At 45.6% G+C, this 25069-nt stretch overlaps 1 protein-coding gene across 14 annotated transcripts in view; it reads right to left on the bottom strand.

Moving 5' to 3' along the window:
- Positions 1–25069, bottom strand: part of DLG2 (discs large MAGUK scaffold protein 2) — a 1892764-nt gene that overhangs the window by 306287 nt on the left and 1561408 nt on the right. The window contains exon 1 of one of the 14 annotated variants that reach the window (XM_075592577.1): positions 21586–21930. The exons of the other annotated variants lie outside the window; for them this stretch is intronic. The gene's annotated coding sequence lies outside the window, so the exon portion shown is untranslated. Of the gene's footprint in view, positions 1–21585; positions 21931–25069 lie in introns of those variants that run through there. 14 annotated transcript variants of the gene reach the window in all.

Genomic DNA, 25069 nt, shown 5'->3' with positions numbered 1-25069 from the left:
GGATGGATTGGGGTGGGGGGATGGGGGGATGGTGGGTGGGGGGGGGGGGTGTTGAACTGCCTGGAGCTCATAGCTTCTCGCTGCCTGTACTGGCAGCTCGGAAGCTCCTATGTTATGCATCAAGGCAATAAAACTGAATGCTGATGGGCATTTTGTTTCTGATTACATCTATGTCAAATTAAAACAAAACTAAATATGTGCTAATCATTTCTTTCCACATTTGATGCACATCATTAGCCAGACAGTTTTACACCACAACAGTGAGCAGCTGTTTTTGATGCCAATAAAAGAGACACAGACCCCATTATAATACCCACATTAACTAAATCCTCACACAGACACTATCCAAGTCATTTACTTGCCAGGCAAAATAAATGTCAAGTACCGTACCTTTAATTCATATTGCAAATTACTCCCTTAGTGTCAGTTTAACACAAACATGTCATTCACAAATAGATCCCTTTTGCTAAGCTCAATGCCCTCTGCTTCTATTCAACAACTCACCAGGAGTAGATCCACAGAGCTCTGTTAATGACTGACCAAGACGTTATCATCTCGTTAAGTGCCAACAGGGATCTTCAAAGCTCAGGAACGCTGCATGAAGTGCTGTTTGCAGCTGCAAGGAGACCATGCGTGACTAGAACGGACCTTAGTGCTGATGATATGCAAAAGAGATGGTCGCTCTAACAGTCCATATCCACAGAGCTCCATTATAGTTAACGCAGGGATTTAGCGCTATGTGGATACCCGTTAGACTCAGGAAAACTAACGGAGGTAGCCCAGATTTAACAGAGCTCTGTGAATCTCCCCCACAGGGAGGGAGAGTCAAGAGAATCAATGTCAGGCACAGGTCTTGCAGCGTCAGCAGCATCATTATAGAAGCAGGAAAAGACCCTTTAAAATCCCTCCCCTATTTGTGCTGTTTGCAAACAGAGGGGAAAAAAGAAGTTGTTGAGATCATAAAGAAGACAGATTAAACTCTTTGCAGAGTCATTTTTGTATAGTGGGTGAATTTGTAAGAGGAGTTGAGTGAAAGATTGGAATGAGTTTAGGCTGTGATGCATCTTAGTAGAGAAACTTCAAACATATAGGTGTACACACATTTTAAAAAGAGCCTTCCTCCAAAGTAAGGTATTGTGATGCCAATTTGGTCTATGATTTGTTTGGTTTGAGAGTGATTATTTGGTCGTGGGAAGTAGCTGTTGAGTCCTGCACTCACAGCTGCAGCTTTTGGGTGAGTGCTGATAGAGAGTCGGAGTCGGGATAATTATTCGGCCATGAGAGTGATTGTTGGGCCTGTATCGAACATACATAGCAATGTACATATGTAATTATATAGCTATATGTTGCCATGCACTAAATGGGATATTAAATTTACTGTATCACTGTGAAGAGAGAAAAAGAGAGAGAGGGAAATAGAGAAAAAGAGAGAGAGGGAAATAGACAAAAAGAGAGAGGGTTAAAGCGAGAAAGGGAGAGAGAACTCCTTAAACAGCACAATATTGTACTCTGGGGTAAATGCCATCCAATGAATTATATATAAATAAAAATAAAAAAAACAAGTAGGACAGGTGCTCCAATCTGCAAATAATGTGAATTTATTAGCTATTAAATGCACATTATTTGTAGATTGGAGTTCACCCCTGGCTCCTAGCAGCAGAGGTTCGGGCCTCCTGTGAGCCAAAGGTAACGCACCCCACACACACCGTAGCCACCATATCTCCCGGGGGTGGGGGAAAGTTTGCTACAACTTGTAGCATTTTTTTTTTTAAAACAACAAGTCGGATTGACATTTTTAATGTATTATAATGTAACAAGCATTTTTTGTTTCTATAGCAACCATTTACAAAGTCATAGCCCCTTGCTCTTCTGAAAAAGACTATGCTTTGAGACCTGCCCTCTATCTAGTGATGCACCAATTGTATCAAGTGACTGCCTGGCCACATGATCTTCCCCACAGAACTTTGCATCTTTGGTCCTGTTCTGCTGCACTGACAGCCATTTAGTGAACCCCCAACCCGAATCTTCGACAATCGACCACAGGAGAACAGATCAACCGGCAACTTAGCTAATTACTTGTCAATGTGTGGATTGTATTGATGCACATATTAAAGGGAAGACAAATGTAATGTAAATGTAAAAAATGCAATGTAAATATAAAATGTAAATGTAAATAATTAAAAAAAAAACCACAACAACAAAACTGGCAGCTTGTACTGCTGCTATAAGTATACTCGATATATTCTGAAAAGCACAGATTGCCACCCAGAGAAACACAAAGATCTAATTTTTACAAGGTGACACAGTGTAACGGAAACCTAATTACTAGCAGTACAATGTAAAGTGGAGACAATCTTACCCTGCCATTGATATCCTTAAAGCTGACAGTGGGAACTTAATAAATGATGACCTCCAATTTTCTTTAACCTTGCTGGACATTGACTTTTACATTTTAACACCGTTTGCCATCAAAATACAAAATCAAGGGGGGCGCATGCGCGACGGCAACGGAGATGGCAGCATAGGAATCTAGCTTCGTGCCGCGCGACACATAAAATAACTTAAAAACACCCAAAAAATAAAGATCTTTAACACAATCAGCGTGAGCAGCCTGTCTGATCATCCCAGGATGGCACCGAAGAAACCGGGGGCGCAGAAAAAACCGAAATCGGCCGATGTAAGGAATTACTTCGGCGGAGCTAGCACAAGCGGGAGCAGGGAGGAAATGGCGCCAACTTCAAACCCCGGCACAGATATTGAAACGGAGAGTGAGGACGGTTCCCCCAACGAACAAGCACAATTACCAGTTAGAAGGTGCGATTTTGAGAGGTTATATAATGACCTCAAATCGCTCCTACAGGCGGACATAAAAGAAGTCAAACGGGAGGTGGGGAAGCTGGGCACCAGAACTGACGACCTGGAACGGAAGGTGGACCAGACCATAAAGGTAGTGCAAAGAACTGACAAGAAATCAGGGGACCTACAGAAACAAATTGACGAGCTGCGGGAAAGACAGGAAGACGCTGAGAACCGGGATAGAAGGAACAATTTACGGATCCGAGGAGTCTCAGAAGAGATAGAGGACTGTAATGATTATGTCACCCGCTGGATTGAGACCCTTCTCCCCGACATAAACAAGGAGGCCCGGGTAATGGACAGATGCCATAGAGCCCTTCGGGCCCGTCCAGTACACAATGAGCAGCCCAGAGACATCATTATTCGGTTACACTACTTCACCACGAAGGAAGCTATCCTACGACTGACGAGGCCCCTACCATCGGTGGACTTTGAGGGGAACAGGATGCTGATCTTCCAAGATCTATCCCCAGCCACGCTTCTCAGGCGCCGCAGCCTGTTCCCCATCACAAGGGCCCTCAGGGATCAAAACGTGAGATACAGGTGGACCTTCCCGTTCGGGTTGCAGGTGACCAAGAACGGGAGGGCACTACACATCAAAGATCCCGCGGACAGTCAGGAATTCCTAGCCAAACTGGGCCTCAAGGGAGCCCCTGCTCCCCCAACGGAGGAGTCAGAAGTGCTGGAACCGGAGTGGAGTGGAGGGCCTGGTCCCCTGCGGACAAAAGGGAAGAAGCGCTGAATGCGGACACCGGTCCTCCCACGTTAGCGCACAGTTGCGCAGTTTTAAAGTTAGAACAGTTACGGACTATCCAACCCCACTGCCTGTTATCTACCTGCCCCCTGGTCACACTAACCGGAGGGGGGGGTTGTCCAGCCGTTTATCAGACTGAAGTCGCCCAGCGAGGCCTTGGACCCGGACGGGTCAGACACCCGTGCCCGCAACAAAGGGCCCGATCAAGGCGGAAACTAGAAAATCTTATACGCCTTGGAACGGGGGGCGACCGACAAAGGATACTCAGCGGGGCAGCGGATTACCTGAAAATTAAAATAAACGGACTTACCTTCAGGCAGCAAAAGATGGCGCGGAGGCCAGAGCATGGTGAGTTCCAGCGTGAGACGCAGATGGCAGACGCGCTCCTAAGGCGGGAAGAAGCGGCGGGACACACCTCCTCCTCTCGGCGGAGCTCCCCTCAGGATGGCGTCCGGTCGCAGGAAACAGGAAACCAGTGGCCAGCGGAAGTACAGCGACGGGCGCCATCTTGGAGGTGGCAAAAGACTCAGACGACGTCATCGAACAGAGACGCACCGCGCCGGAAGGCGCGACGGGACTGCAGAACCCCGCGGAAGTCTCCCATTTGAAAAAGGAGGGGAGAGAGTACATGTTGGACATGAAGGACCTGGGAAAGGGGGTAAAGTAAGCGGATAGCCAGCTAGAAAGTGGAAGAAGGGAGCGGTAGATATAGTAATAGCAGGATGTAGCTGAGAGGGGTTTAGGGAAGTAGGTTAGAGACTAGATACGGGAGCAGAGAAGGTGAAAATAACATGAAGGAGAAAAAGGAAGGTGACAGTAAGTTGGCGAGGGGGAAAGGCAGGGGAGGGGAATAAGGGAGAGTAATAAAAACAAAGGTATAAGGGATAGTGACGAGAGCAAGAGACGGGGGGCGGAGATGTCAAGGGGAAAAAGGGGGGGGGGGGGGGAAAAAAAAAAAAAAAAAAATTGGATAGGCAACCACAGTTACTACAGGCCAAGTGGTACAGTTAAAAAAAAAAAAAAAAAGTTAGGGGATATATCCCCATTTATCACCTAGGGTGTTTGAGATGCGCGGACACGGGGTGGGAACCTGCTGGTCTACCCCGAGGTCGGCATAAGCCTTGAGCAGGAGGTGAGGGGGGAGGGCCCCCCAGAACCACCTAAAGACCTTCGGAGAGAGGGAGGGGGGCAGGGTCTGGGACTCGCCAGGTCCTCAATCCGAAAGGCAGTGATACGGGAAGCAGGTCAGGGAAGGCCTGGTTCCGGTATCATTTACATGTATGTAAACGTTTATTTGTTTGAGTGTTGTGATGTATTTGTATCCTCTCCTAATGTTTTCTCCCTCTGTACCACCTTCCCTTTCCGCGTACCCTACCCACCCATCAAGATGCAGATGAGAAGACGTACCGCAAAGAGGGAGGCTGAAACCGTAAACCATGCACCTCCCAGAGGGCCCCGAAGGGCGCAAGAGGGCACCGACAGAATCAGGTCAACAATAAAACATTATGATTAATGAGGTCAGATGCATATCTCACAATGTGAAGGGGTTCAATGGCCCAGCAAAACGCAAGCTGGCCTTGCGGGACTACAAACGCCTCAGGGCCGATATCCTGTTTCTCCAGGAAACGCATTTCTCTAGGGATAGCTTTCCAAGGTTCTGGGACAAAGATTTCAGAGCTGTACACCTGGCATCCGCACAAGTAAAAAAAAGAGGGGTTGCAATAGCGATACATCACAGGTTAGACTTTATAGTTGAGAAGAAGGTGGTAGATGGAGAGGGCAGATTCTTAATTTTAGTAGGGTCACTGCAAGGAAACCCGCTTACACTAGCATCGGTCTATGCACCCTGTGAGGCCTCGGTGGATTTCTTCTCCCTCTTTTTTGGAAAGCTACACAGAGAGGCTAAGGGAAAGATGATAATAGCAGGAGACCTAAACAGGACCTTAAACCCCAAACTAGACAGATGCACGTTTACGGATGCCCCCCCTAAGATGGACATCCGGCAAATTGCACAGGGGTTAAAAGAGTGCCAATTAGTAGACATATGGCGGGAACTGCACCCCAGAGATCGGGACTACACCTTTTTCTCTCACCCCCACAACCGATACAGCCGGCTGGACTACTTCCTTGAATATAATAGATTGGTTCCGGTGGTCTCCCACACAGGGATCCACGACATTTCGTGGTCCGACCACGCACCCATTGAGCTGCGGTGCTCACTAGATCGGAAGGCCAGGCCTGGAGCAAACTGGAGGCTTAATGAGTTAATGCTCAAAATCCCAGACATACAGAGGGAGATAGGAGACAGAATCACAGACTTCTTTGCTGAGAACGTAGGGAGTGTCTCGTCCAACACTACCTTATGGGAGGCCCATAAGGCAACGCTCAGAGGATCCCTCATGTGCCTAGCTGCTAGGCGCAGGAGGGATCAAGAGAAACAAATCAAGGTCCTACAGGACAAGCTAGCAACCCTATCAAAGGCGCATAAGATATATAGAAACACAGACACGCTGCGAGCTTTAGCAGATATCAAACAGCAATTGAACATCAAGCTAGCCTCCCAGGCAGAAAAGGAGATGAGCTGGTCCAGGCGTAGGTACTTTGAGAAGGCGAACAAACCAGACACCCTATTGGCAAATAAACTGAGAAACAAAATCCCTAGTTACCACATACAAACTATACGCACACAAGGGGGGGACCTCACCTCCAATCCTGAGCGGATCGTGGCGGAATTCAAAAGCTACTACGAGACACTGTACGATGGAGGTAAGGTCATACACAATCAAAAGACGAGGGAAAATCTAGGGGAATTCTTAAAAGAAGCCAAATTACCGACACTGAGCAGGGTGGAGAAAGAAGCGTTACAGTCGGACTTCTCTTTAGAAGAGTTAACGGAAGTTGTAAAGTCACTTAAACCGGCCAAGGCGCCCGGGCCAGATGGCTTCTCCAACTTATACTACAAAAAATATCTGAAAAAATTAGCCCCACACCTATTGAAGCTATTTAACTCTATTTTACATGGGGCCTCATTCCCAGCCCAGATGCTTCAGGCGTCAATCTCCCTGATCCATAAACCTGGTAAGGACCCGGCAGACTGCAAGAGCTACCGGCCCATCTCTTTGATTAACACAGATATCAAAATTTTCTCCAAATTAATAGCCAATAGAGTGGGTACTGTCCTACCCAGGTTAGTTCATCCGGATCAGGTGGGGTTTATCGGAGGAAGGCAAGCGGCAGACAATACCAGACGGATAATAGATCTGATAGATTTGGCACAGAAACAAAACATCCAGTCAATGGTACTAAGTCTGGACGCTGAAAAAGCCTTCGATAGAATTGATTGGCCCTATCTGAGGAAGACGCTTGGAGCGTTCGGCTTTGAGGGACGCCTCCTGGAGGCCATTATGGCACTCTACGAGGGGCCAGCGGCAAGGGTACGGCATCAGGGTTTCTCATCCGAGTAATTCCTAATTAAGAGTGGCACGCGCCAGGGATGCCCGTTGTCCCCCTTGTTGTTCGCCCTATGCGTGGAACCCTTGGCGGCACATATCAGAAACAACCCGGATATTACGGGACTAACTGTAAAAGGGCAAGCACACAAAGTGGCGCTCTACGCAGATGATGTGATCCTGACATTGTCACAACCTCTCACCTCCCTGCCCAACGTCTTCTCAATTCTGGGGACCTTTAGACAAATTTCTGGGTTCAAAATTAATCAGGCCAAATCGGAAGCCCTCAATATAAATTTACCCAAACAAGTAGAAAAACTAATCGATCTTAATTTCAATTTTAAGTGGCAACCCTCTATGATCAAATATTTAGGGGTATACATCACAAAAGAATATAAGGCTTTATACAAAGCTAACTATCCCAGGTTGTTTCGGACTCTTCGGGAGGATATCGGGAAATGGGCGGAGTACAGTATCTCGTGGATAGGCCGCATACACAGTGTGAAGATGAATCTCCTGCCACGGGTACTGTACCTTTTCCAGGCCCTCCCGATCCCCCTGGTAAGAGAAGATATCCTCTCGCTTCAGTCCCTGATAACAAAATTTATCTGGAATAGGAAAAGCCCGAGAATTAATAGAGCAATCTTGAGGAGGCCGACCTTGAGAGGAGGGTTGGGGGTGCCATGTCTGTTCGCCTATTACAAAGCAGCGCAATTGAGCCAGATAGTGCAGTGGCACGCTGAACCGAATCTCCGCCGGTGGGTAGCATTAGAAAAAGAATGTTGCTCACCAATAGATATTAAGAATCTAATTTGGTTGCCCCGTAAGAGTCGGGCCGTCATGCGGATACCTCTGCAGACCATGGTCAGCTCCTTGAAGGTCTGGGACGCAGTTAAGTTCAAATGCCATCTCACGTCCCTACACTCTCTAATGACCCCTATCTGGGGTAACCCAAACTTTGCTCCAGGGATGGATAGTACGATCTTCTCAAAATGGATCCAAGCAGGATATCTCCGTCTGAAAGATCTGGAGGCCAGACTACACATCAAAACATTTGATCATATTAGAGAAGAGAAAAATTTACCTAACACGGAATTTTTTAGATACCTCCAGATCAGGGCCTTCTACAATGAAGCCCCTATTCGGCCTCGGAGAACAAATTTTGAGCAGCTCTGTTCAAGAGACACGGACACAAGGGGACTAACGTCTAGAATGTACAGGGAAGTGGTATGCCCAGAAACGGACGACCAACCCAGACTTGCATACATGAGGCAGTGGGAGGCAGACCTCGGTGGGACGTTAGAGGACGAAGACTGGGACAGGATCCTGCAGGTGGCGGCCAAAAGCTCCATCTGTACCACATTAAAGGAGAATGCATATAAGGTCCTGATGAGGTGGTATCATACGCCCGCTAAACTATCTAAATATGTCAAAGGCTACTCCCCGCTCTGCCCCAAACAGTGCGGGGAGAGAGCGGACCTGTTACATATGCTGTGGTCTTGCTCAAAGATAACCCCCATATGGGAGGAAATTAAGGATTGGCTCCAAAGACTATTGGATGTGGAGATCCCATTGGACCCGTGGCTATTCCTACTGGGCAGGCGGGTCAAGGGGTTCTCAAACGCCACACATAAATTAATAGCACATCTGGCCACTGCCACCAGATGCGAGATCGCAGCAGTATGGAAACAAATAGAGATTCCAATTCTCCCAAGGATTAGAAACAGAATTTGGTTTGTGTGCCGGATGGAACAGTTGACGAGTCTGGTCAACGACACCGGCTCAAATTTTCTAAAAGTCTGGGAGCCCTGGTTGGCACAGACAGACATCCCGGGAATAGATATCACCACAATTCTGCAATGATTACAAGCAAATGCATTCTCCGGTAATGAAAGGGATCCTTGACAACTTAATGACCGTAGGCTCAGCACAGGAGTGGGACCGCGGCCACATGAGATGTATAAAGGGGGGGGAGACCGGGGGGGTCTCAGGGAGAGCAAAAACAAACAAAGAAGCATACTACGCAGCCCGCCTCGACATATAGCACAAACAAAAAATAAAAAGGAAAAAAGAAGCCCACCTGACGGCGGAAATTTGGATCGTCCTCGGAGCATCCCCCCTCCCCCTTTTCCCTCCCCCAGCCCTCCCTTCCCCCCCCCCCTCCCGGCCCCAGTAGCTATGGGGCATGTCTTCCCCCCCCTGTTCGTCTTGTGAGTCTGGTTCGTCAAAAATTTTGGATGGTTTGTATAAAACAAAAATGAAAGTTTTTATTCTGGTGATATACTTGGAGATAATGGAGGGTGTTACCATGTGAGATGTATTTCACCCAATAAAACCAAAGTTATAAAAAAAAAAAAAAAAAAAAAAAAAAATACAAAATCAATTCTTGCTTTTCACCCTAATAAAAAATGATCTAATTGTATTTAGTAACACAATTTTATACACAAGCAGGGTTTCCTTAGAAGTGTGTTTTTAAATACAGAATTTTAAAGATAAACATATACTGTATAGGCCCATATTTACTAAACAGTGCTTTCCCAAATGACACCTTATGACTCATTTGTTTGGGCTGCAAGATGTTTTCCAGTGCCGGATGGTGTCTTATGGCAAACCGCAGCTTAGAAGATATTCTCTGTAACTGGCCATATTTAATAAAACGTGCTACTCCATAGGACACCTTCAATGCTGAAAGCAACCGTACGTCCTCATTGAAGTGAGTGGGTCAAAAAGGGCCACATATACTAAGTGGAGTCAATCCATGAGATACCTTCCATTACTCTCATTAATTTTGTCATCAGCAGTCATTAGGGTCTTGTCACATGACAGCTGAACATAGCATCAACAAAAGCTAATAATCTGTAACTGCATGATTAAGCCCTATATACAGTACCGGCAGCTTTTATTTGAACAAATGCCGGCGGTATGCCGGGATCTACTCCGGCTGGTGCCAGTCTAGACCGCGCGCCGCCGCGTTTCCTCCACGCACCCCCCCTCCACTTTGGGTGCATTTTAGCCCCCCTTCCCGACCCCGAACCCGGCTCCTGCTCTGCCCCTCTGCTTCCCCGCACCCCCGCTTACCTCACTTTAAACTCCAGGGGTGTCGGGGAAGCCAGGGGAAGCCGGGCGCGCACGTGACTGTGATGTCACAGTGCGCCGCAACAATCCGCGTCACACGCTTCCCGCACGCATCCTGCCGTGCGGGAAGTGTTCGAATAAAAGCTGCCGGTACTGTATGTTGGTATCATCTTCCCCACTCTTATTTCCATTTAAAAAAAAAATGTATACAGTTCACTGGGCAACTTTATTACCCCCCATCCATCTGATACTCCCCTTAACCCCTCATCCTCCTGACTGTTTTTAAGCCCTTATACCCAAGACACTCTTTTAAACCACATACCACTGCATAAATCATAATACCCTTTAGTTTTCCTTTAATCACCCATTCCCCTCAGCACTCCTCCAAACTACACTACTAGATCAGTGGTTTTCAATCAGGGTTCTGCTGGTACAACTCTCCTAGCTGTCCCAGGCCCGGCGGCACCCCACACAGCAGTGACCCGCTGTATCCCGAGCTCAGCTATCCTTCTTCTCCCTGCTCTAGTCAGCGCTGGAAGTCATGTCAACTTTCAGCTGACATTAGGGAGAGGAAGGATCTGCGTAAGAGTGCACGCACCCTCAGTGGTGGGAGTGTGTGTGTAAGTTTGAGAGTGTGTGTAAGTGGGAGAGTGCGTGTGTGCGAGAGATGGGAGAGACAAGAGGGGGGGGGGTTAGGTTTCACAAGTCTGGTGTTCCCTTTTGGCTGTTAACCAAAAAAAGGTTGAAAACCACTGACCTATGTAGCTTGGTCCCCCTCTTACCTCTGGGCTGCAGGAGGGTGATGGCTACCGAGACGCCTCAGGTGGGAGTGCATTGAGGTTGCATCAGTCTGCATGTGCTGCCAGAGGGTTGACCGGGTCACCAGGAGCTCCATGGTGGGACACCGATAGGGGACGTCGCCATTTTGGGCAGCAGTGCGCATGCGCAATCTCACACATCCACAGAAGCTAGTTGCGGCAGCAATTTCAGCTCGTGCATGCACAGTAGCTTAGATGGAGCGGCGTCCATTAGACACATAGCTGCGCAAGGGAACTACTTCCATGAGCTGAGAGTAGGGACACATGGCGCGAACCAGCCAATAGGGCTGCGAGATTCCCCTGCTGAGGAAAATATATAATTGGTGCGCTCAGTGCGACCACTGCAGTCGGAGCCAAGACAGAGAAGAGGAAGGTAGGGTCTTAGTGTCAGTGGCACTCAGACTAGGCCAGAGTACCCCCTTAGGTCCCAGATAGGCCCCTCTCAAGTGGCCCCGTGGTTGCTTCAGGGAAGACCCTAAATAGGGACGCTTCCCCATGTACTGAGAGTAGTGTCAGGGACACAGAGGAAAACGCTGCATGGTGATTGCAGGATGTGGTCTGGGAGATTCTTAAAGGTGGGATCCTCCTACTGGAGACCACCCAACACAGAGGTGGATGCCATCACGGATGGTGACATTGCTGGATTAGATGATCCCCATCGCTATGTCGGCCGCACCGAGTACTGCAGTACTCGGCAGGTATCTCACCAAGTGCACCAACAATTCATGGGGTAGCGTTACTCCCTACACACTCTTGTGTGGGCCCGGACATTAGGTAAAAGGACATCAGGGTATTGGTGCCTAGCACCTAATGTACTTTGGGGGCACTCCTTCGTGGTACTGAGTTGGGGTTGTTATACTGTGTGGTAAAAGGACTGTTTATGGTTTGTAGTAAAGGTTGTTATTATATATACAGACGTGTGTGTGTATTACTGGTATTGTTCCTGGGAGGGGATTATCTGCTGCATCAGGATCCCTTTCAGGTTGAGGCGCTACACAGAGGTAGACATCTGATCACCCCAGGCTCCCAGTGGCAGAGGCTCTGGCCTTCTGTGAGTCAACAGATAACGGCAGTACCGGTACACTCTTTATTAAGGGGAAAGAGGGCTACACCTAGATAAACCATCTCCATTTAGAATATACATTTTGTATCAATGTTTCTCAGATTTGTGCCAAAGTTTAATACAATTTTAATTTAAAATTAATTACAATGGCTGGTTCCTGGCTACCATTCTGCCCTCACTGGCATGCATGTCCTGGTTACAGCAGGCAGTGCCAGTAATAACCACGGGTTGAAACCCACACAGGCAGTCCCTTGAGTGACAGGGAAGAGGTGTGACTATATCTGTGTTCTGCCCAATCCTAGGTTCAGACCTAGTACCTTCCCCATACTATACTTAAGGTGAAACCCCAAATTGAGTGGTGTGTCTCTACCGTGAGAGAGACAAGGTATCACACAGGCCTGCTGAGCATGGGCAGGGCCTGTTCCTTTTCCCTAGGGGGAGGAATGATTTATTACCTATTCGCCTGGTCCTGCTAGAGGTCTGGAGAAGAGCAAGGACTGCTGAGGGGGCCCTTGAACCGTAGGGAAGGTCCAGAGACCATCCTGATTTTGAGAGACCAGAACAGAGACTGTGTTAGGCAGAGATCTGTTGTGTGCTGTGCGTGTACAGGAATAAATCCATTGCAGTTGAATATACCTTCTGCCTGGTGTGTGATCTTACTGGGGGGTAGAGGTAACCATTTCTACTGTAGGATATTGCCTCCATACATCTGGAGCTTATGGCAGATGGAGGTGCTGTGTACATGGAGTAAATGTCGAGTATATACCCCAGAAGCCTGTGCTGTAGTCCCCGCAACCATCAGCAGACAACTCAGCCTCTTGTGAACCAACAGGTAGCATGCACCATGCACCATGCACCATGCACCTGGTATTGTATTGTATGTCTTTATTTATATAGCTTTAAAACCAGAGACATAACATAAAACACAGACAAAGCTCATTTTGGGGGTTCAATTTGAGCTTGTAGGTGTTCTGTATATTTTTTTATTTATATAGCGCCATAAATATACATAGTGCTTCACAGTATAATACATGTTGTAATAATATAAATAACAAATAATATAAATAACAGGTCATGGGAATAAGTGCTTCAGACATAAGAGTAACATTAAGGAAGAGGAGTCCCTGCTCCGAGGAGCTTACAGTCTAATTGGTAGGTAGGGGAACGTACAGAGACAGTAGGAGGGAAGTGCGTGTGTATGGGGCCAAGCTTTATGTATCATGTTTCCAGGATTTACAACAGTGCTATTCATACTGTATGCTTCTTTAAGCAAGTGTGTCTTAAGGTGGGTCTTAAAGGTGGATAGAGAGGGTGCTAGTCGGGTATTGAGGGGAAGGGCATTCCAGAGGTGCGGGGCAGTCAGTGAGAAAGGTTTAAGACGGGAGAGGTCTTTAGATACAAAGGGGGTAGAGAGAAGACATCCTTGAGAAGAACGCAAGAGTCGGGATGGTGCATAACGAGAAATTAGGGCGGAGAAATGTAAGGAGGGGCAGAGGAGTGTAAAGCTTTAAAAGTGAGGAGGAGAATTGAGTGTGAGATGTGGTATTTGATCGGAAGCCAGGAGAAGGATTTCAGGAGGGGAGACGCAGAGACAGATTTAGGAAAGAGTAGAGTGATTCTGGCAGCAGTGTTTAGGATAGATTATAGGGGAGACAGGTGAGAGGCAGGGAGGCCGGACAGCAGGAGGTTGCAGTAATTGAGACGGGAGAGAATGAGGGCCTGAGTCAGAGTTTTAGCAGACGAGTAACAGAGGAACGGGCGTATCTTTGTGATATTGCGGAGGAAAAAGCGACAAGTTTTAGAAACGTTTTGAATGTGAGAGGAGAATGTGAGAGAGGAATCTAGTGTGACCCCTAGGCAGCGTGCTTGGGCTACTGGGTGAATGATCGTATTTCCAACAGTAATGTGGAAGGAGGTAGTAGGGCCAGGTTTGGGAGGAAGTATAAGGAGCTCGGTTTTTGCCATGTTAAATTTCAGTCGGTGGATGGCAATCCCGGATGATATTCCATTTGGTCTGTATAGCAGGTGTAAGGTCAGGGGTTGAAAGGTAAATTTGTGTGTCGTCAGCATAGTGGTGATATTTAAACCAAAAATATGTGATTAGGTCACCTAGAGAGAGTGTGTAAAGAGAAAAGAGAAGGGTCCCAGGACAGAGCCCTGGGCTACCCCCACAGAGAGATCGATAGAGGAGGAGGAGGTGTTAGCAAAAGAGACACTGAAAGTATGATGGGAGAGGTAAGAGGAGATCCAGGATAGAGCTTAGTTCTGAATACCAAGAGTATGGAGAATTTGGAGGAGAAGAGGGTGGTCCACGGTGTCAAATGCTGCAGAGAGGTCGAGTAATATGAGCAGAGAATAATGACCTTTGTCTTTGGCAGCATGGAAGTCGTCGGTTATTTTAGTGAGGGCTGTTTCAGTAGAGTGAGCAGTGCGGAAGCCAGATTGTAGAGGGTCTAGAAGAGAATAGGTGTTGAGAAAGTGTACCAATTGGAAGAATACAGACGTTCAAGGAGTTTGGAGGCAAAAGGCAGGAGGGAGAGAGGTCGATAGTTAGAAGGACAGGTAGGGTCAAGCTTGCAGTTTTTGAGCAATGGTATCACAGTTGCATGCTTGAAGGAGGATGGAAAAGTACCAGAGTAGAGGGAAGAGTTAAAGATCTGTGTGAGCATAGGGATTATAGAAGGAGCAAGAGGTTTTAGGAGATGAGAAGGAATGGGATCAAGAGGGCAGGTGATAGAGGGAGAAGAGGAGATCAGCAGTGACACATCCTCCTCTGAGATAGCAGAAAAAGAGTCAAGAAAGGCAGGAGGAGAGTTAGGAAGCGGTGTGGGATGGGAGGAGGCAACAGATGGGATGTTCTGACGTATGGATTTCACCTTTCCTTAAAAAAGTCAGCAAAGTCCTGAGGTGAGATGGAGGGAGAAGAGGAGGCAGCCGAGGGTGGTCTGAGTAGAGAGTCAAAGACAGAATAGAGTCGACATGGGTTAGACTTGTGCGTGTTGATTAGTGATGAAAAGTTGGTTTGTTTAGCCTGAGAGAGGGCAGAGTTGAAACAGGACAGCATAAATTTGTAGTGAATGAGATTTCCTCCAGAGGCGTTCAGAGGAGCGATTTGAGGAACGCAGCATGCGTGTGTTGAAATTTAGCCAGGGTCTGGGGTTAGAAGGGCGAGGACGGCAGAGAGAAAGTGGGGCATGTAGATCAAGAGAGGAGGATAAGGCAGAGTTGTAGTTCCTGACCAGGTTATCAGGGTCTGAAGTAGAACTGAGAGAGGAGAGGGAGGAGCGTAAAGTGGAATCAAAAGCTGCTAGGTTAATAGAGCACAGGTTTCTGCAAAAACGATGGCTAGATGGAGATGGAGAGGGGAAGAAGCGAGATAGAGAGAATGAGATGAGGTGATGGTCAGAGAGAGGAAAAGTGGAAATGGAGAAATCGGAGAGAGAGAAGTTTTTAATCAAAACCAGGTCTAGGTAGTGGCCATCCTTGTGGGTGCTGGCTGCAGTCCACTGTTGAAGGCGAAAAGAAGAGGTTAGAGAAAGAAAGCGGGAAACCCAAGGGAGAGAGGGGTCATCAATGTTACAATTGAAGTCCCCAAGGAGAAGAACAGGAGAGTCTGAGGAGAGAGAACGAGAGCCAGGATTCAAAGTGAGAGAGAAAGGCAGAAGGGGGATGAGTAGAGGTAGGTGGGCGATAGATGACTGCCACGTGGACAGGGAGAGGAGAGAAGATCTGCACAGTGTGAGCCTAAATGGAGGGAAAAGCAAGAGAGGGAGGAATAGGAAGGGTTCGGTAACGGCAGAGAGAGGAGAGCAGGAGCCCCACACCTCCACCCCTGCCATCAGGGCGCGGATTGTGGGAGAAAGAAAGGCCACATAAGAGAGGGCAGCTTCCAGAGCAGAGTTAGACTGAGTGAGCCAGTTATTGCAAAGAGAAGCAGGGAGTGAGAGAGAAAGAAGTCATGCACAGAGAGGAATTTGTTAGAGAGGGAGCGAGCATTCCAAAGGGCACAGGAGAAAGGGAGAGAGGAGGGAGGGTTGCAGGGGATGGGTATGAGTTGGAGGGGTTAACACCAGAAGGAGTAGAAGTTGCATGTGGGAGGCAAGGATGAGATCAAGTAGAAATAAGGCAGGGACCAGGATTGGGAGAGATATCCCCAGAAGCAAGGAGGAGAAGCATGAATAGAAAGAGGATGTGTGAGGATGATTTGTAGGGGTGTGTTTTAGTGCAGGGTGTATAGCTGTGTGGTGACAGAGGGCGCAGGTAAGAAAGGAGTTCATGTGAACTGAGAAGTGGGGAAGAAAGGAGAGATGGAGATATGTGAATAGAATTAGAGACATGATGAGCCTGGTGGAAGGAAGTGCATAATTTGAAAATAAGTGAAGTTACAGCAAATATAAAAAGTAAAGGTGGCATCACAGCAATCGTTGTGTTGAGATGTGCAGTCTGGGATGATATCCTCCTTTCCATCGTAGATAAAATGCAGGATTCAGAACCAATAGGTGACGTCCAGGTGACCTGGTAACAGGGGGATCTCCCAGAGGGTGGGGTAAACTCCGTTACAACAGTATCGCTACATTCTTTTAAACAATTATCTTTTAAATAATAATTACTATTAGTGTGTATTTATATATTTTTGCATGTTTGTGTATACAATCATATATACATACAAGCACACAACACATAGTGAAACAAAAACTTTAAAGTAGTAACTCCCAAAAAGCAAAATGAAGTCAAAACTTAATTTGTTGTTTATTGTGATTATCAGTTTCTTGATTTTCGTTTTTCCTGAGTTTATCTGGTTACTACTTCACTGGCATTAGCTATTCCTATGGCAACCTCCTGTCGTTTCAATGGGTGCGAATGGCAGTGTTCCTTTTCATTTCTGGGAGGCAAATTTATAGCAAATGACATTTCCACATTGCAACTACCGAATTTAAAAAGCACGGCATTGCTAAGTGCAGCAGTGCGAGGGCTTCACAGCGCTAAAATAAAGTCAATATTGGATTTAGGGTGAGTAGAGGGAATTGGTGGTTTAAATAAAATGATCCAGCTCCCATTCATTTTGTTCCAGAAATGAGGAGGATATATACTTTAAAACCAACTCATTGCTGAAAGTATCCCTTAAAAATATAGTTAAACTTAACCCTACAGTACATTTTCCCTTTTTATTGGTGGGAATTCATTGAGCAGATTATGCTGGGCTGTGGGTGGCCTTGCAGTGCTGAGTAACTGGTTGACCCTTGCCCTCTTTGTGCAGGGTGTCTGCCCACCATGGTTTTCTTGTGACTGATATCCTACACCAGGAGTGGCGATCTCCAGTCCTCTAGGGCCACCAACAGGTCAGGTTTTAAGGATATCCCTGCCTCAGCGAAGGTGGCTCAATCAGTGCTTAGTTGAAGACTGAGCCACTGATTGCGCCATCTGTGCTCAAGCACGGATATCCTAAAAACCTGATATTCTGGTGGCCCTCGAGGACTGGAGTTGGCTACCCCTGTATTAAGGTTTCTATATATTTAGTAACTTGTGTTATACCTAAATACATACCCAGGAGTCTACTGTTTGTGAACTTGGAAGGCAAAACCTGTATGTGAGAGGGTAGAAATTCTAACCCTGCCCTGCTACAGCTGGCTAATTCATCAATCACAGCTAATGATTTGACTTCCATTTAACATTCAGATGCACATTGATACCCTGACATCCAAAACCTATGCCAAACTAGGTGTACTTTACAGGAACAAATCCTCCCTAAGTCTGCTGGTCAGAAAGCGTATTGCACAGCAGATGCTAATGCCAATTATCGACTATGGGGACATAGTATATGGCTAGGCACCCCAAATCCACCTTAGCAAACTTGACACCCTCTACAATTCAATATGCCATTTTGTTCTCCAATGCAACTACAACGCACATCATTGCGAAATGCTCAAAGAACTAGATTGGTCATCACTTGAGCCTAGGCGCAAAGTTCATCTTTCCTGTCTTGCCTTTAAATACTTTCTGGGCAAGCTACTCAGCTACCTGAACAAGCTCCTCACCCCTACCACATGCAGCACTTATCATCTGAGACCTGACTCCAAAAGACTGTTCATGGTCCCAAGGTTCAGCAAAGTATCCGGCCGCTCCTCCTTCTTTTACCGTGCATCCCAAAACAGGAACAACCTGACTCTCACAGCCACCACCAGTCTAAATGCTTTCAAAACTAAAGCTGTCTCACATTTTAATCTGGTCTGTAACTGCTACATACACCTATAATATATATTGTCTGTAACTGCGCATGCTACAGTATGTCTTGTATATAATGTATACCCTGTTCACTTATGTAACTGTATTTGTAACCATGTATTATTTGTCATCTTAACTCTGTGCCCAGGACATACTTGAAAAACGAGCGGTAACTCTCAATGTAATCTTCCTGGTAAAACATTTGATAAATAAATAAAATAGCAAGGACTTCCCAGCCTCCTTTACTAGCTAGATAATTAGAACCCAATATTCACCCCATGCTCCTCCTAATAATTAGCCTTCACATATTCAGCCCCAAATATACTACAAGAAAAAAAAAATCAAAATTCAATAAATTGCTACTAAAATACCCCCACTCCCCCATGCGTACACACGCACAGCAATACTAATGCTTATTCAAAAATGGAGACTTCAAAAATATGTGTTCATACAAAAACATGGGTGCAGTGGCAGAGGGAGAAGCTCAGTGGTAATAATACTACCTTTGAAGCGGGGGAATCTGGTTAAAAATCCCAGTGCCAGTTCTCCTTGTAACTATGGGGAAATCACCTTATCTCCCTATGCCTCATAACCCCAAAATTAGATTGTAAACTCTGTGGAACAGGGAACCATTAAGCCACTGTCAGAACTATATGAAGAGAAAAAAAGAAACATTTTTTTTAAAGCATCTATTTTATAATAAGCACTTATAGTAATGGCCACTAACTCTAAATATTCCTATTTTATTATTTGTGACACATGGGGATGAAGTACAGATGTAGCCAGACGTACTATTCCCAGACCCGCGGAAGAACAAGGAACAGTCAGCGGCGCCGGGGACTGTGTCTGCCGCAATCACGATGCGCGGGGGGTCCAGGCTTCTGATAGGACCCTCCTCCCCACCCCCCGCAGCAGTAATCCTTCCGTGCAGCGACGCCGCGGTCGTCTGACAGCGGCATCAAAAACAGTAAGTCCCGCTACATCTGTAATAAAGCAATTGTAGAGCAAATGGATGCAAATAGCTTCATGTTTACCATATCTAGCATCTCATGACATCAAGTTATCCAGGCACTTTGCTCTGTGTACCTCAGCCTGAGGTTTGGTGCGAGTCAATAGGAGGGGAGTAGGGAGGAGTTCGAGGCAGCACAAATTACATTGCGGTGTATCCAATGTCAGTGAGTGTAAACAAATCTCAGGGGGCCGACCACCACATGCTCTTTTTGTCTTTCATTATATACACTTGACACAGGTGAACGGAAGAAATAGCACAGTGCCTCACAGCAAACGTTTCTCTATGTTGTTCTATCCCGATCATCCAGCCACAAAGTGTGAAGGGATCTGGTGAGAAGCCTTTTTTTAATACGTATCTAAACACAAAGCAGGTTCTTTTATCTCCTTAACTACCTAAAGTGACCTGCAATGCTAAATCATAATCACAACACTAAATTTGCAATATACAACAGACAATTCAATTGTTACATGCCCGAGTTCTTTATATGTTTTGGAAATCTTCAATGTTATTGATTGGGCTTCAAAAGATTGTCCTTTTCTTCAATCAAGTACACTTTTATGCTTCTTTACACACTGAACTTTGTAGTGCTGTTCCGGTGAGTATCAAAGACAATTGATTACCAAGGCAATGCACCGATAACAGTGAACTCTTACAACTCGATGTAAGTATGCAGCAATCAATATGTGACTATGAAGTTCAATGTGACTAATGTGACCAAGTGCTAGAAAGAAAAAGAAATACCTGCTTGAAATACAAAAGCTGTTACAAACATGAATAAGAATGGGAATATATTTAAATATTTGACAGAGCAACTGATCATGTTATTCCCATGAAACGTGTGAGGATAAGACCGTGCTTCTACATCAGGGACTGTTGTTTGTCGAAGATTGAGCCACCTGTGCTGAAGCAGGGATATCCTGAAAACCTGACCTATTCGTGGCCCTTGAAGACTGGAATTGGCCCCCCTTGTTTTATATCATTTATGATGTGTGTTGACAGAATAATTGTTGTAAATAAGCTTACCAGAAAAAGGGAAGAAGTACATTAATAAATGCAATCTTTGGCTTTCAAACACACATTGCTATTTTTAGTTCTTGATAAGTCTGGAGCTACAGTTTTAAATCACTAAACACCAAACCAATAAATATATATTTAACACATTTTGAGGTTATTTACCACAGTCTCTTATACTTGATTACATCTGATGCAGTAATGCAGCACCAGATGCATTTAAGAGGTTTAGCACATTTTTTTCAATGGTATTGCAGTCAAGGGACCTTGTTAAATCATCATCTTAAGCTCTTTAAATAAAGGCTTGCAGATTACTGTAAATAACTGCAACAAGACAACAGGTGCAATTCTCTAAAACACATATTACATGTATAAAACAAATCGGTGTCCTTATTGTCTTTGTATTCATTAACTGATTCTCCGTGACTTACTGCTACTGTACACACGATCAAGCATGTCAGTCAATCATTTGACAATACTGATTTCTATAACAAATGAAGATTTTATTAGCATGTTTTGCATTCATTTCCCCCATAATAGTGAAAAAAAGATATTCACACAGCCACAAAATAGAGATGCAGGTATATATATATTTTTTTATAAAGACTAAAGAATCAACCCGAAAAGATTATATTTAAATAGACTTTTATGACACCATATGCTTTGTCAAATCTGCATTCAATACAACATCCTTCAAAGCCTCATATTCCTTTCCAAGCTAAACAAAGTAATACTATTTTGTTTTCATTTTACCATACTGTATACAGATACTGCATCTATCTTTCTCCATCATCATTCATTTAATACCATAACAGTACTGTACAATACAGTGCAACTTGCATATGTCTGATTCTTAATGACTGCATAGAAAACACACGTTTTTAGATTCAGTCGTAAAGTGCACTTTGAGAAGCACTTCAAAGGGCTGTTCTACCTACAGTACAGTACTGAAAGGGTGTCACATTGTCTCTTTGACTGTGTAGAGGAGAATACTGTGCACCTAATGTATCTGCTTTCCTTGGTGCTGATGCTCGAACATTTAAGTTAGAACTGTCAGTCTGAATACCACATTAACATTAAAATCTAGATACTGTGATAAGAAACAACACATCCTCTCTGTTTCGGAGACCATGGCAACATACCATCCTTCACTTTTGCTAAACCTGTTATATTTGTTACTAAAAGTATACTACCCCAAACATTGTAATTGTCTACGTCCGATTGATACGGTAAAGCAAGAATTGCACAGAGACAAATGTCACAGATAGTGTCTTAAGCTACAGAAAAAAAAAATAGAATTACAGCATGTTAATATTTCTACTCACCGGAGAGAGAGAATGACTTCAACAAATCAGAAAAGCCCTGTGCAAATGCAGCTTCTTACAATGCCTGATGCAACATGCTCTGGTCTCTTGTTCCATTCGCCTTCATCCCTATTCCAAGAAGCAATATTCACTCGCTGAAACTGCTGAATTATGAACTGGAAGCTCCCAGACTCGCGTATTTTAAATCACAGAGGGTGGGCATGCAGCCTGCATAGCATAGACATAAAGCCTTTGTACATATCTCTTATAACTCACCCATCTCCTGATAAATACATCAGTGCTGGAAACACTGACAGTAATTGGTGCTCAGGAGGTACAAGCACAAACCAATAGAACATACAGTACACCCACCTTCTGCACTGTGCTACAGCACCACTTGTCATTCATAGCACCTTTTTTAAGGTGGAATTGCTCTGTAATGATTAGGATCAGATAATAAAATAACTATATTGCTATTATCTATTTATACACTTGCTCTCTGTACAATATATATATATATATATATATATATATATATATATATATATATATATTGACAATAAATGGGCGAACACATCAGGTAAGAAACTCTAAGCAGAGAGGCGGGTGGTGCATGGTACCTCCTGAGTCCCTGTAGAGTGGAGCGGATGTAGGGACCGGCCCCAGTAAGGTTGCAGTTCCCCTTTACTGTGCATCGGACAATTTTAAGTACAGAAACAGTTGCATATCTGGTCAGAGGTTTGGGCTCAACCCTCCACTGCCACCGCAGCAGCCTCCTGGTGGGATCGCCTCGGATGGTAGTTCCAGTACTCAACCGTCATCTGATGCTTTGTGAAGCTCCTTGGCAGGCCCGGGCACTGGAGTGCTCGGCAGGTAACCATCAACAAGTGCACCAACTATACCACATATCTATACAGAACATAGTGGCTGCGCAGTCACACCTATACACATCTCATTTGAGGGTGGGGAATCACTAAGAGTGGGTACTGGACACGGGGTGGGATCACCCGGTGAAGGGGGTAGCGTCCTGTGAGACGCAGTAGTTAGTGTCTCCTCTAGGGAGGGACACCTGTTGATATATATAGGAAGCTTATGGTTGTGATAGTAAAGTCATTGGTTATTTTACATGCTGTGTGTGTGGAGTGATATATTTGTCCTGCGAGGAACCACTCCCCCTCTGGTGGGAGCCATCGCAGGTGGGGGCGCTGCACCAAGTAAGAGGTTGTCCATATTCATACGCGTGCCCCAGGCTCCCCGTGGCGGAGGCTCAGACCCTGCGAGCCTTTAGGTTATACAGCATTGGTAGCGGACTGTATTCACTAGGAAACAGGGCTACATATATATTACAAATACAGTATTAAGTGAGTCTACAGTACTTCACAGTTTTGAAATGCAGAGATATGGTTCTATAACCCGCCCACACTCCTGCCGATCCTCTGGCTTTTAATTACCATGAAGCATGTAACAAACCTGTCCTGGAATAGTCTGCTATAACATACCCATGTCCTTGTATTCAGGCAGGGCCCGGCTTGATGGCAGTTCCATCAGTGCCATCACACTGAGTCCTGCGGTTACAGAGGCCCTGCACTCTTCGCCAAGGCAATGAAGCTGATTGCAGGCGGAGAGCGCCAAGCCCCTGTAACCTTGTCTCTTGCCTAGTCCAGCGGCATCTCGTACTTCATGGTCCAGTTAACATGGGGCCGCAACGTCAAATGGTGTCATGTTGCCATGACAACATGACGCCATTTGAAGTCGCTGGCGCCACAACGTTACAAGACACCACCATGTGACTCTGCATTGGAGGAGAAGGAGATGCTGTGCCAGACAAAGTAAGAGTTCCCACAAAATCTCCTGCAATGAGCCCCACGATAATCCCAGCTGGGGGGGAGGGGGGACATGGTAAAACTTTGCCATGTCTGAGATCGTGGTGCCGTCCACCCCACCACCACCACCCCCACACACAACACATACACACATACATACACACTCACACACTTTTCCCCCGCTGCTCCTTCTCTGCTCCCCTACCAAGCCGCCTCCCATCCTTCCCTCCCCTCCTTCCCTCATTGGCTGACTGCTGCACCACGTGACGCGTCAGAGCTGCAAATCACTAGGAGCTTGCAGCATCGGCCGACTTACGCGTCACAGCACGCAGTCAGCCAAGTAGTAAGGAGCCAGCGGGGACCTCCACACTAGAGGAAATGGGCTGGTGATCCACTGCCGCGCGGCCCAAAGCCTTAGTGTTTCCCGAGCTGCGCTACATCAAAGGGCACAATGTGAAATCTCAATACCGCAGCTGTTAACTTTCTTAAAAATCCCAGGATGCTTTTTGCCGGGAGACAACAGCCTAAAATCTCCCATGGTAGAGGAACCAATAGGAACTAGAAACGTCATCCATCATGGTTTCCTATTGGCTCGCTTGCCGCAGGGACTTTAACAACCAGGAAGTAACAGGCTTGAGCATCTCTAGTAAGTATCTCGGGAATCAGGGTGTCCCCGGAACTGAAATTAACAGGGATCAGCTCGGGAGAACCCCGACTTCATACCTACATTAAAAATAAAAACAAAATTCAGGAAATACTGTTTTAAGTAATAATAATAATAATAAATAAATAACTTTATATAGTGTTTTTTCTCCCAGTGTGGCTCAAAGCACTACACAATTACAAAAGGAAAAAGAAGAAAACATTTAAGGTTATAAAAGAGACCAAACACAAGGAAAGATACAATACAGGATGGGACGGTATTGTAGCTATTAAATGCTGGACAGGTTGGGGTTCATTAATTAAATGCCTGGGTAAACAGGTAGGTCTTGAGTCAGTTTTTATAGATTTCCAGAGAGGGGGCCTCTCAAACAGTATGACGCAGACTGTTCCAAAGAGTGGGAGCAGCGTGGCTAAAAGCTCGAGTCCCAAAGGAAGTGAAGGAGATTTCGGGAACCGTTAGGAGTCCATGTATAATATACTGGTGAAATATACAGTACATCTGCAGATTGTTGTTGCACATTAAGTTGTTTTTTTTTTTTATTCAATCCCAGGATTAAGCTGTATAAACTGTATTTAATGCACTCATTTCATTAAACCTCTGTTTAGGGATTTTAAAAAGCTTGTAATTGGATGCCTTATGTTTCAGTTTGCCTTGCTTTTTAAATACTCTATTTTGTTATGTTGAAAATGCCTAATCGATTGCTGTGCTAACGTGCCTGGAAAAGGTAAGGAGATGAAATTGGGTTAATGTCCTTTTCAATACGGAGCTATATGTAAAAACAAAAGTAAAAGAAGACCGAATTAAATTGATGCTAAAGCCTCTATTAAATATACCATGCTATACATTATATTAATTTAATTAATTTTCACCTTGTGTCTCTTAAAGCAGCTGTTCCTCCTGGCGTCCACTCCCTTTTTTTTACATGTATAGGAAGAAGGGCGTCTCCGGTGCTGAACCTCGTTAATTTCAGCTTTAGGAACCCTCTGCTTCCAGTGATAATTACCAGAGAAAGTTCCAC

This window comes from Ascaphus truei, chromosome 3 (genome assembly GCF_040206685.1).
Source record: "Ascaphus truei isolate aAscTru1 chromosome 3, aAscTru1.hap1, whole genome shotgun sequence".
NCBI classification, from domain to species: Eukaryota; Metazoa; Chordata; class Amphibia; order Anura; family Ascaphidae; genus Ascaphus; species Ascaphus truei.
This window is presented reverse-complemented; position numbering and strand designations above follow the sequence as displayed.